Raw genomic sequence first — 13895 nt, forward strand, 5'->3', positions numbered from 1 at the left:
CACAATATGTAAAATTTGATGTTTACTTTTAGACAATTACTAAATTAATCATGTTTTGTCCAGTAGAGATGCAAATGCCAAAAGGCTGTCAAGGAGCTGGGGAGAGAAAACCAACAGCAAGATACACTCAAAGGATAGTGAGAGTGGTTGGGACAGGTGGAAGGAACAGGGCTGATGCTGGCTTTTCTTTCACTTTCTTCTTTCCAGCGTGCCAAAGCAGGATCCTGTCAGCCTTTGAAGGTAGTTAACTGACATTAATAGATTCTGCGAGAGCCACAACTTTGAGTGATTAAAACCTGCTTTTCCTAACGCATCATGGGAGGAGGCTAATAACAGCTGCCTGCCTTGGGATGGTGCTGCAATCTGCCATGAGACCGAGAATATGGGTGGCTCAAGAAAAAATATTCAGGAAGGGTTATTAGGAGCCCAAATAAATTGTAAGTCTGCTGGTCTATTCCCTTGCTTTAGTTTTACAAAGCATGGTTATAGATAATAGCAAAACTTTCCTGTTTTATTTTCAGTCTTTGCAGGCAAGTGGGCAACAATTAGGATTGAACTTGACCGGAAGTGTTTTCACCACCAGCCTATGAGCACCTGAAGGGCAGAGAAGAAAACTACTTCATTTAAACTCCATGGCCCACCCTCCAAATGCACTGGGGAAAATGACAGATAACACAGTGGTAAAGCACTTAATAAATACATAGACAGTATTACAAAAGGAGCAATACATTGCAAAGTGTAGTTACTTAACATTTTGAAATTGCCATTGGAACTGTGTGACATGGGAAACAAAATCATCACTAGCCACCTTATGCTTTAATTTTTTTCCAAGTCAAATCTACCCTCAAAAGATAAGGATTTGTCAATCATGAGAATATACATTTTTATACCCTCTCAATCTAGGCCTAAAATGAGGTCAATTATATAGCACAAGATGCAAACATAACACATATAATATATATATAACATTTATATAAGATATACACATATAATATGTAAACAATAATCTTAATCAGAGTACATAATTTCATATGATGATTATCTTGCAGAAAAAACATGGACATATATATATTGCAAGATTTGTTAGGACAATATTATTTTAACCGTGTCCATTGGTCTGCTGTGCATTAGCATTTCACATACTTAGTGAACTCTTGTTTAAGCACAGCATACCAAGAGTGAATAGAAGTCAAGATCAACCAAGTACTTCTCTCCTTTCAAGGATGCATGCCTGAAGGGACTGGCACAGACAAGCATTAACCATCCTACAGTGTGATGGGGAAAACACAGCCATTGAGAATAGAAGAGTAAGAAAGCAAAAATGTCAATGTACCAGTTAAACATTTTCTTTCTAGTATTTTCCAATCCAGTTGGGAAAATAAGATACAGAAGCATAGTTTAGACCAGTGATTCTCAGTGGAGCTCTGGGGTACTGTCCATGATCCTGGCAACTATAGAGGCTGAGGCAGAAGGATTGCAAGTTCAAGGATAACCTCAGAAACTTAGTGCCTGTCTCAAAATTTAGAAAAATGTTAAAAAGGGCTGGGGATACAGTTCAGTGGTAAAACACTCCTTCATTTAATCCTCAGTACAAAATTTTTTAAAAACCGTGATTCTCAAACTTTTAAATGTCAAATCCCCTTACATGACTAAAAATTGGCAAGGCCTCTGAAAATCTTTATTTACATATATTATATTTATGATATCCACTACTTCATGTGTTGAAAGTCTACATAAGTAAAATGGCAATAATACTGCTACCTGTTTCACAGGTTGTAATGAAAATTAGTGAGCTAATAATTACATAGTTCCTAGAACAGTTAGTAACTAGCATATTTTAAGTATAAGTACATACATAGAAAATAAATCAAAATTATTATAAAATATTGTACATAGACTCTGTATACAACTAATGGCACATTTCTGTATGTAATACTAATAAAGATAAGTTCTTTTAACACTTTCTGTTGCACCAGGCATTATACGCAATGTTTTCATTTCAGTTACCTACATCCTACATGACAGCTACCATTTACAGTCACCGCCACGGTCACCATTAAAGAAATGGGGATTGAGAGACTTCTCTGAGACATCGCTGCAGACTGACTATGGTTGAGATGCCCTACACACACACCCATACACACCCATACACACAAATGTGTTAAAATACTAAGTGAACCAAAGACTTACTGGATAAGACTTGTATTTCTATTTATGCAGTGAATAAAATTAAAATACACCACTTATTTTGTTAGACTATTAACTTCTTGCTAATCTATTTAGTACATTTTCGATGGAGGTATTTTCATCCCTGCAGATATAACCTGGGTGGACTTCACATCTTCCCTCTCCCAATCCCAGGCATTTACAATATGAACGCTGTTTGTTCTGGTGGACATTAGATGGCGGTGCAGAGCAGGAGTGTGTGTTTAGACTAGTTGGATTTCTCCTGACTTTAGATAATTGTTTTCCTCTCCAGCTATAGCTATGCACTTAGTTTTCCATTCCGTTCAGTGCACAGACATTATCCCCAGTTGACAGTAATTCTGAGTCACTGGGAAGTCTTGAAGCCACAGTGATTCCACAAGCAGGAAAGAACCTGGGAGGAACAAATTAAGTGCCTTGGGCTCTTGTCTGAGTGGCCTAGAGAAGTCATGCTGATTCACTTTACAAAGGCTCCATCAGCACCTTCACTAAACCCAGCACTGTGCTGGGCTCAGAGGACAGAGACTAAAACAGCTTCCCTCATGTTAGGGGACAGAGAGGAGCCAACTAGCAAAAGACAGGTAACAATGGCTATGAAAAAGGTCCAAGTGGACATGGAGAAAGAAATAGTTAATTTTACCCAAGGTAGATGTTAAAAATAGTCTTAAAGGAAAATCTTCAAAACATTAAATCAGTTTTTATTTTTAAAGTTAAATGACTGTGATGGAGAGGAAGACAGAAGAAAACACTTCCCTGCAAGGAAGGCAACTCCAAAACTGGCTCTTGCCCACTGGGGAGAAAGTTATGAAATTCAGGATTGAGTTATATCAAGAATGATGGTGACCATGAGGAATAACAATTTAAAAACAGATGTGCCCTGGCTTCCATCTTTCCCTGCCCAAAGGCATTGGCAGAGCTGGAAGTTGTTGGGGCTAGTAGACCCTAGGTGGAGCGCCACATTGAACTTCAGGTGGGGAGCTGAGGATCAGGCCACCTGGCTAATCTTTAACTTTGGGTTGGCATTTTTATTACTCAGCAGATCCTAAAACTCTCACACACAGAGCATTTTGATGGTCAGAAATCATTTTTGCACTCAATTAGCCATGAGAGTATTGAGAAGCTGGGAGACCAAAGAGCCCTTGGAGAATCCAGCACAGGGGCTGCTCCCAGGGTCTCCAGAGTGAGCTCGTGCCTTAAGAGGAAGAAATTGTCGAATGACCTGCATCGATTCCTTCCCTTCCTCAAACAACTATTATGCAAGGGAAATACCTACTCTTGCAGAGTATACAGTTCTCAGAAAACCGGAAAGTCAGGGGGAAGAATGAGCAGTAATGTTTTGCTTGTCACTCTAGGTAGAGTCAGAAGAAAGGAGGAAATGACCAGTTTTACCAAATTCTGGGAGCAGAAACAGTCCCACAAAGAAGCCAAGAAGCGCTTCAATTGCACCTTAAATGGGAGTAACAAATAAAACCAAAGAACTGCAAAGACTGAATGTGTTTGTTTGCTATTTCTTTATTTTAACAATGAGATAACTAACCTCCCAGTGAGCAGTTTGTCTCCTAGAGGACAGAGTTGCCTTCCACATTAGGAAATAAACACTAGCTGAGCCTTCATTCAATGCCACACATTGCGCTGGACGATTCAGTTTAATTTTAAATGTCACTATTTGGAAACCGAGAAGGAAAAACTACATCTCCTGGTGCTCCACCAAGGCTCAGCGGGCAGGTTGGCAAGAGAAAATGGGAAGATAGAGAACTTTTTGTCTCAAAGCTCACAGGTGTAGAAGCTTTAAAAGGGAAGAGGGGCACAGAGGGACACAGGGCAGGAAGCATACTTTTGCAGATTTAGCTAGGCTTTGTGTGAAACACACCAGACTCAGTTTCCCCCATGGCCCTCAGGACCAGGGGCAGCCCTGTGTCTCCAGGAGCTATGGGCAAAAAAGAGCATGTCATTTCACAAGGGCTCTGTGACCAGTCCCTGCTGTGTGGCTCATCCCTCAGTCTGGGAACTGGGGCGCCTGCCCTTGTTTACCATGCGACCAGCGCAATGGTTTCATTAATGAGGTTCTTGGCATAAAAGTTAGCTAGTGAGATGGAAATAAACACACAGACTCAGTTACCTTTTTCTATGACCAGGTCCGAAACGGCTCCCCTCTCTGGTTCCCTCCTCTAACCGCCCGGCAGGGCAGCAAGGATTACTCAGGGCTAGCAGGAGAGAGAGAGAGCGAGCACGCCAGGGAGTAGCCTTTTATTGGGGAGCAAGAAACTCAGGGGATAATTCCATCCAATGAAGGTTGAAGGGGGGCCGCACTCCAAGGTCAGGGTCAGTGATTGGGCCTCCGGGGTCAGTGGTCAGTTACACCCCCACACGGACAGGTTCTCTCAACAGGAGAGGGCCGGGAAAGCTCCAACACAGCCAGAGTGCCTCAGACCCTAACCAGGAGTCACCCAGTCACGTGTGAGAATGGCTCCCGACATATTCCCCCTTTCTTTTCGTAAAAATGAGGCGGCGGTTTACTCTCTGGAGTTTTTGCATTCTTGTTTTGAAGACTCGCCATCCTACAATTACAATGCAATAGAGAATTAGCAGCAAAGAGAATAATCCAATAATGTACCAGGCCGAGTGTTTAAGAATATTTCTAGGGTTGAATCCATTTAACTCCTTCAATATTTGGTTAGCCAAAGAAGAAGGATCTGAAAAATCAGCTCTATTATTTTGAATGTCTTGGATATGGTGATGAAGTTCCAAGCTATTATTACTATTTTGCCAAATACCTAACAAATGGTTTTTAACCTTCTCCCAATCCCAGAGAGAAGCATTGTACTTGGCAGCTGTAACACACACATACTTATAATTAGCATGGCATTTAAGCCTTTCTTTAAATTTTAAGGCTGAAAGTTCATTACCTATGTCAATAACAGATGCCTCTAAGGCGTTTAATTTAGTTTCAATCTTTTCATCAATATTTACTTGATTACGCAGAGCCTTGGAAGTATTTTGAGCTAAATTATTAAGAAATTTTGCATGCTGAATATTCTGAGACAATGTCAGAGACGCAGAGACAGTTGATGCAATAAAAGAGACTAGCGCCAAAACACCAACAATTATAACTCCAATAGCACGTTTAGGTCTTGCCAGCTGGGCATGAATTTGCTGTAAGACTTGTAAAACCAGCATCAGCATACCATGGCTCTGAAATATTAGCAGGTAATAAAACGAAAGAGGGCTGATGAAGTATCAGCACTCCTTTTCCTCCATTATACCTAGTAATACAATTGGTTAGGTTACATTTTTTACAAGTAACAATATATCTGTCATCTATCCATTTAACTTTTACATTTCCAATAATTAAAACATAAGGAGATTGGACACAAGCTCGTAAGCCATAGCAAGATCCCTCTTTACAGTTCTTGCCAATAAATCTTGGTAAGGGTTTGTCTGTAAAATGTAAGAATTCTGAGGCAGCAATTAAACGCCAAATATCCTTTTGAACACCACCTTCACTATAAGTCAAAATATTACTAACAAATCCTGTAGGTGTCATAGCAGAATTTCTTCGTAATTGTCTCTTATCAATTTTTGGAGACCAGTCTAAAATATACCCACTATCTTTAGACACCTTATCAACATAAGGAAAGGGATTTATACAATCCATCCATTTAGGAAAGGTGCCAATCTCAATTGTAGAACTATTTGGACAGTGGTGTATCCGTGGAGGTTTGGCAGAAATGACTGGCTTATTATGGGAAAGTCCCATCTTAATTACTGATCTAGTATTAGGTTTTAAATCTCCATAAATAGAATTATTTGTCAGTCTAGGTCTACCAATCGCTGTCTTTTTTTCGAATGATATTTTCAGACAGCCAGCATGTTTATCGTGGGACCAACACAAGGGTAATTGGGCACTGTAGCCAGAATAATTAAATCTAGTCACATGATTGGGAGTAAGATGAGTATCTGTAAATCCTCCCATCATGAATGAGTCATTAGTAAATACTGGAATAGATTCTCCAGTCCACACAGCTGGGTGTACCAGGGGTGGATCTGGGAAATATGTCCAGTAAGTGTCTACTTGATCCCCCTTTACCTGACAGCCCAGTAGGGCAATTACTGTTGCTACCATCATCACTGGGGTCCTGTTTTCTCCTAGGTCTCGAAGTATTCGGGAAGCCTGGGTTGTTAGCTTCTTCACGTCTTCCCATGAAATCAGCTTTTTGGCTGGGTCAATCTGGTCTTTCCTCATCCTTTTCCGATATCTCCTCCTTCTGGATGGGGGCTCCTCTGGGTCGATCCTCAGTCGCTTGAATCTGGGTTCTATCTCTTCCATGTCTGATAGCACGTTCAGGCATCCAAATAGGACGAGAAGAATTTTCTGGGAAAATACAAGCATGCCCTCTGCCCCATATAAGCACCGGGTCTGGGCCCTTCCACTGACCAGTCTGTAAATCTTTCCACAAAACTCTGCCTAAAGGGCCTGTTACTGAGGGAGACATTTGTCTCTCAGCAGCAGTGTGACCTTCTGCGTCACAGTTTAAAAAATTTAGAACAAACAAGGCATGATTAAGGCTATTTTGGGGAGTCATAAGCCTATCCCCCCTTTTTAATTTTTGTAATTGAAGTTTAATAGATAAATGAGCTCTTTCTACAATGGCTTGACCTTGGGGGTTATAAGGAATTTCTGTTTTATGATTAATTTTAAACTCTTGACAAAATTGTTGAAAAGAAGAACTCACATAAGCTGGAGCATTATCTGTTTTAATCTGCATAGGGCATCCTAAAACAGAAAAAGCTGCTAGGCAATGAGAAATTACATTTTGAGAATTTTCCTTAGTACGTGCTGTGGCAAAAATGAATTTAGAATAAGTGTCCACTATGACATGCACATAACACTGCTTACCAAATTGAGGAATATGAGTTACATCCATTTGCCAGATTTGATTTGGTTTTAATCCACGAGGATTTACCCCTGATGGCAGAGATGGAGTGTGAATAACACACTTAGGGCATTGGCTTACAATCTGACGAGCTTGATCTCTAGTAATATTAAATTTTTTACGTAAGCTAGAAGCATTTTGATGATGCAAGGAATGGGAAGCTAGTGCACAGTCATATGAAGACATCTGTTGACAAAAAGCTACGAGTCTGTCAATTTTGTTATTACCTGAAGCTAAAGGTCCTGGAAGATTAGTATGAGCTCGTATATGTCCTATGAAACATGGATATTTCTGCATTAGCACTGCCTTTTGTAAATTATGAAATAATTTAAATAACTCTTGTGATGAAGTATACCCAATAACTGAAGTTTCAATATTTTTAGTAACTCCGACTGCATATAAGCTGTCAGAATAAATATTAATAGGCTCATTTGTAAAGTAAGTTAAGGCACAAATCAGAGCTTGAAGCTCTGCTCTTTGGGCAGAAGTATAAGAAGTTTGTATTACCTCTGTGTGAACACGACTATAAAAACCTGTTTTACCTGAACTTGATCCATCAGTGAACACTGATAAGGCTTCATCTATAGGATGGGCACGTACAATCTTTGGAAAAATAAGTGACGTTAATGATGCAAATTGTATAATCTTATCACGAGGATAGTGACTATCTATCTGGCCAGGAAAATCAGCAAAAGTGATTTGCCATGAGCTACAAGTTTGAAAAAGCCAATTAATCTGTTGAACAGAAAATGAAATAATTATGATATCAGGTTTAGATCCAATTAATTGTAAAATCCTAGTTCTACCCTTAATTACTAATTGAGCTATAGAATCATGAAAAGGAATTAATGTTTTTTGAGGGGAGTGGGATAAATAAATCCACTCAATAACTCCTAATTTTTGCCATATGGCTCCTGTTGGTGTATGTTCAGTTGGAAATATTAATAAATACACCATTTCCTTAGGATCAACTCTAGTAAGCTGTGCATTTTTAATTGCATTTTCAACTTTCCTTAAAGCTGTTTTAGCCTCTAAAGTTAGCTGACGTGGAGAGGTTGGAGAGTGATTTCCTTGTAATATCTGAAATAAAGGACTTAACTCAGAAGTAGTTAGTTTTAAGGATGGCCTCAGTCAATTAATATCTCCTAATAGCTTTTGAAAATCATTAAGGGTATGTAACTCCTTAATTCTTATCTGAAGATTTTGAGGACGGATTGTACGTCCTTGAATTATCTGACCTAGATATTGAAAAGCAGACACTTTTTGAATTTTTTGAGGAGCTATGCATAAACCTATTGCTGTAAGCAAAGTCTCTAACTGAGTAAAAATTTCTGAAAGTACCTCTGGATTAGCATGAGCCAATAATATATCATCCATAAAATGAATAATATATGCATCAGGAAAGCTACTTCTTATGGGATCTATCGCCTGGCCTACGTATTTTTGGCACAGAGTAGGACTATTACGCATTCCCTGTGGGAGTACTTTCCAGCAATATCTTTTAACAGGTTCCTTAAAATTAATTGTTGGGACAGTGAAAGCAAATCTCTCACAATCTCCAGGATGTAACCTTATAGAGAAAAAACAGTCTTTTAAATCTATTACCATCAAGCTATAATCTAAAGGAATGGCTGTGGGAGAGGGAAGTCCTGGCTGTAAGGATCCCATAGGCTGAATTGCATGATTTATTGCCCTTAAATCCTGTAGCAATCTCCAATTTCCTAACTTTTTCTTAATAACAAATATAGGTGTGTTCCAAGGACTAAGCGTTGGTTCTATATGACCAGCCTGAAGTTGTTCCTCAACTAGTCTATGAATTATTTTAAGCTTTTCCCCTGAGATGGGCCACTGAGAAATCCATATAGGCTCCTCTATGAGCCAGGTGATTTTTTCAGTTGTCTTAGGGATCGGGGAAGTACTCAGGGCCCCTAATAAAAATTTTGGCTTTGAGCATTTACTAATCTTTGTCATGGAGACTGGTTTGTAAACAGATTCTCTTCCTGAAGGGTTTCCTTAACATCTCCAGGAAAATACCTCTGACTAACTTCCTCAACTGATCTCATAGAGTTAGGAGTAACTAATAATAATTCCATTTTGGTTAAAATATCTCTTCCCCATAGATTAGCTGGTAAAGGTTCTGTGTTGTCGCCATTTTGAAATTGGGCTTATAAGTCACGTGGCTGAGAAGAACTCTGAGCCCCTCTAGGAACCTCTTCCAGATTTTCCTCTCCAGGAAGATTGTCTACCTCCCTTGGAGGGCTCTCTAGGACCTCGGAGGTATCTCCTCTCTGATGTTGCTCTCCATAATCTCCCTACGAGTAGCCTGATTTTGCAAATTTAAATTTACATTTTTAATTTTGGACTTGGTCCCTAGTGCCTTTGTTTTTAAGTGGCTTAAGGGAAAAGGAATTAATGTAGCCTCAGGCGGATTTTCCATTTGAATAGACTTGATGGCCCGATGAATGCCTTTTAGCAGGTCCTCAGGGGGCCACGAATTCTGGCCCATATATTCAAAAAGACAAACTTCCAAAGCCGTCCAGGTTCTCTGAATATTATCTATGCCTCCAGGTAATTCATTTGAAAGACAGACCTTTTGTAACTTTCTTCCTAATTTCTCCCAAGTAAGTAAATTTGGAGATTTTTGTTCACAAAACCAAGGACAATATTTACCTACAATCTCTAAGAATTGTAATAACTGAGCTTTCTTTATCTGTTTTCCTTTCTGATTAATTATACTGTCTAAAATAGTTACATTTCCTTATAGGTAGAAGTTGAATTTTTATTTTAATTAATTTAACGTCTCTTTCCTTCAATATCTTAAGGTACTTTTGTGACCCAAATTGTCACCACTTCCTTTTGTGACCCAAATTGTCACCACTTCCTTTATCTTTACTTTTTTTTTTTTTTATCTTTATAGCGTGCACTCCCACTCAATCTAGCTAATCTAGAATGCCCCACGTTGGGCGCCAATTCTACCATGCGGCCAGCGCAATGGTTTCATTAATGAGGTTCTTGGCATAAAAGTTAGCTAGTGAGATCGAAATAAACACACAGACTCAGTTACCTTTTTCTATGACCAGGTCCGAGATGGCTCCCCTCTCTGGTTCCCTCCTCTAACTGCCCGGCAGGGCAGCAAGGATTACTCAGGGCTAGCAGGAGAGAGAGAGAGCGAGCACGCCAGGGAGTAGCCTTTTATTGGGGAGCAAGAAACTCAGGGGATAATTCCATCCAATGAAGGTTGAAGGGGGACCACACTCCAAGGTCAGGGTCAGTGATTGGGCCTCCGGGGTCAGTGGTCAGTTACACCCCCACACGGACAGGTTCTCTTAACAGGAGAGGGCCGGGAAAGCTCCGACACAGCCAGAGCGCCTCAGACCCTAACCAGGAGTCACCCAGTCACGTGTGAGAATGGCTCCGGACACCCTTGCCCTGGCGGTTTATTGCTGCCTTGGTATGTAGATTCCACCTAGTAACTGGAGCACAGGAGCCAGAAGCTCAATTCTGAAGGAGGTGAGGTCTGAAATATTTAATAGGTCTGCCTAGGGGAAGGACGTCAGTGATCTTCACGCAAGAACTCTCTTTTCATAACCTTCTGCTGTTCATTTTGGAGGGTTTGACAAGTGACCTCAAGTAATCCTCCCCACCTCCCCGGACACACCATCTCTGAACCATTTCCTCTAAAGATATTACTGATTATTTGACAAACATTTTCACCGTGGGAGCTTCATCCTGTTCTTTAATCTGATTAGACCCACATCAGAGGATTCAGATCCTTTAGCACTCAGTCTCAGAAGACCCCTTTTTAGACAATTTTAAGCAACAGAAGTTTTAGAAAAATTGGTTCTTAGGCAAGCTTACCTATAAGTTCACTGTCAAGATTCTTTTTTTTTTTTTTTAAGACTATATCAGGTGCTTTTTCCTTTCCTCCCCCTCCTCCTCCTCCTTTTTCTTCTTTTTTAGTGCATTATAATTAATTATATATAGTATTGCAATTCATAGTCACATATTTGCACATGCACACAGCGTAACAACACACTTTGGTCAATTTTATTCCCGAGCACTTCCCCTCTCCCTCTCCTCCTCCCTCCCCTCTCCCTCCCCTCTCCCCACTCCTTCCTCCCCTGGTTCTCCCTCCCGTTTTCTGCTGGTCTTCCTTCTATTGTGGTGATATCCACCACTGCCTTTTTTTTTGTTGTTGTTGTTCTTTTTCCTTTTTCCTTTCTGGCTTGTACACAGTAGAGAAAACATCTGAACCTGGACTTTCTGAGTTTGACTTTTTTCGCTGAACATAACAGCCTCTGGTTCCATCCATTTTCCTGAAAATGACATAACTTCATTTTTCTTATTGGCTGAATTAAACGCCATTGTGTATATACACTGTGATGGTTTGGATGGGAGGTGTCCCCCAAAAGCTCACATGTGAGACAACACAGGAGGTTTCTGAGGAGAATTGAGGGGTTGTGAGAGTCTTAACCCAAACAGAGATTTAATCTCCTGATAGGGATCAACTGACTGGTGACTGAAGTGTTGGGTGTGGCTGGAGGAGGTGGGGATTGGGTCCTGGCTTTGGGAGTGGAGTCTCTCTGCCTCCTCATCACCACCATGTGAGCTGCTTCCCTTGGCCACACACAGCGCCATGGTGTTCAGCCTCATCTGCAGCTCTGAGAAATGGAACCCGCCTTCTGTGGACTAAGACCTCTGAACCTGGGAGTCCTCAAATAAACTTTTATCCTCTACAATTGTGTTGGTTGAGTCCTTTAGTCACAGCAACAAAAAAGCTGACTTAAACATATACCACATTTGTTTTACCCATTCATCCATTGGGCTGGTTCCATAACATGGCTATTGTGAGTTGTGCTGCTATAAACATGGTGTGTAGGTATCACCGTAGTAAGATAACTATTCTTCAGGATAAATACCGAGCAGTGGTACACCTGGGTTATGTGGTGGTTCCATTTTCACACTCCAAGCACCTCACAGAAAAGGAGGAAAAAACAAAAAAAAAAACAAAAAATCACAGCAGGAAACAACACCCAGCATTTAAATAAGACATCCATAATGATCATCACCACACAACAGGAGAGGAGGGTCAGCCACTGACAACAGCAACAAGGACAGTGGTGAACTAGATCCAGCACCAGAGGCAGGAATCAAGTATGCACTCAGCCACAGCAAAGCGAAGGGGGCGGGGGCGGGTAGAATAGCATAAACTGAATAGTCAGATGACAAAGTGATAGTTCATTAAAAGATAGGAGGTGGGAAGGCAAAAGAAAATTTAGAATATTCTAAATGTGAACAGAGAAAAAGTAGAAGAGAGGAAGCAACTGTAGCCATAAGGAAGGAGGAGAAAAACTAAAAGGAAAGAAAAAGAGGGGGGGAAAAAAGGAAAGGAGACAGAGTAGCAAGAAAGATGAAAACAAAAACGCACAGAAACCCTGACCCTCAAAAGACAAAACAAAGTGAAATAGCAAATGAGAGGAAAAATGAAAATGAAAAAAAAAGAAACAAGTGTGTGTGTGTGTGTGTGTGTGTGTGTGTGTGTGTGTTTCCATGAACCAATAAACACAGTAAGCACACACATACACACACACACACAGAATATAGGTGGGGTGGGAGGAGAATCAAAACAATTTTAATTTAAAAAAATAATGATTTTTTCCACTGAGGCGGTGCAAACTGTGGAAACGGAGCAATGGTGTCTGTGTGGGCCCAGCTGCCCTGCTGCCTCCTCCTTCCTGGGCTGTGGCCCCTCAGAGGAAGCCAGGGCTGGGGATGTCACGCCTTCCTCTTGGCTTTTCTCTCCAGCCACCAGTTGGAGAGCCTGGAGCTGAGCTGGTTGAGATGGCACTGGGCTTCCCTTCCCACCAGGTTAAGGTAGCACAGAATGGGAAGGAGTGTCCTGCCGCAGGCCGGCTGCAGCAGAATATCTGGGGGGGTGGCGAATGACTTGCGTAGATTGATGCAGCAGGAATAGGAGCCCATTTATTGTAGAATAAGAGTGGTATTTATACATTTTACACAGCTTATCTAATTAGCATAAAATAGATACAGCAGTCAAACAATCAGGAATCCCCACACTTAATGGCTCGCTTTTGTTACTTCACAAACCACTCCCTCTGGCATTTGGCCAGGCGCCATCCAGACTTGTTTACAGACCCTAACAGTGTCCACTTACACTACTAGTTAGACGACAGACTAGTTAGATGCACTCCCAGGGTGGAGCTGCTGCTTCTAAACGGGGAGTTCTGCCCCCAGGGTTTAGCTCTAATGTGGCTTTCGGAGTCAGTTGCATGGTGTCTGATCTGGACAGATGAGACCAGCACACCCCTAGGGACAGGCAGATGCTGATCTCTGCTGGGCACCTGCATCTCAGGAGCCTCCTCAGAGTTCTATGTGTAAGGAAGGGTGGTCGGCCCTCCCCCAGTCTCAAACATGCCACCAGCCACAACTACAGAGAAATGGCTCATGTTATCTAAAATGACCACCAATGATATACGAGCTGTCATTATTACAGAGAGAACTTAGTACCTTTGCAAAATAATTTAATTACGGCTAAAATATGTTAAGATAATAATGATTTATAGCATTACCTCAAGACTAACAGATTTCTAAATCTTTAGAATATTGGTATTAAAAAGTCGCATTATTGTAAAAACAGAAACTCATTAAAACAGAAAGAGATTTTAGAACAAATAAAGAATGGAGGGTGAAAATTATGATGATTATTGTAGAACAAATAAAGTCTGAATAAACTCT

Source organism: Callospermophilus lateralis, chromosome 6 (genome assembly GCF_048772815.1).
Source record: "Callospermophilus lateralis isolate mCalLat2 chromosome 6, mCalLat2.hap1, whole genome shotgun sequence".
Classification (NCBI taxonomy): domain Eukaryota; kingdom Metazoa; phylum Chordata; class Mammalia; order Rodentia; family Sciuridae; genus Callospermophilus; species Callospermophilus lateralis.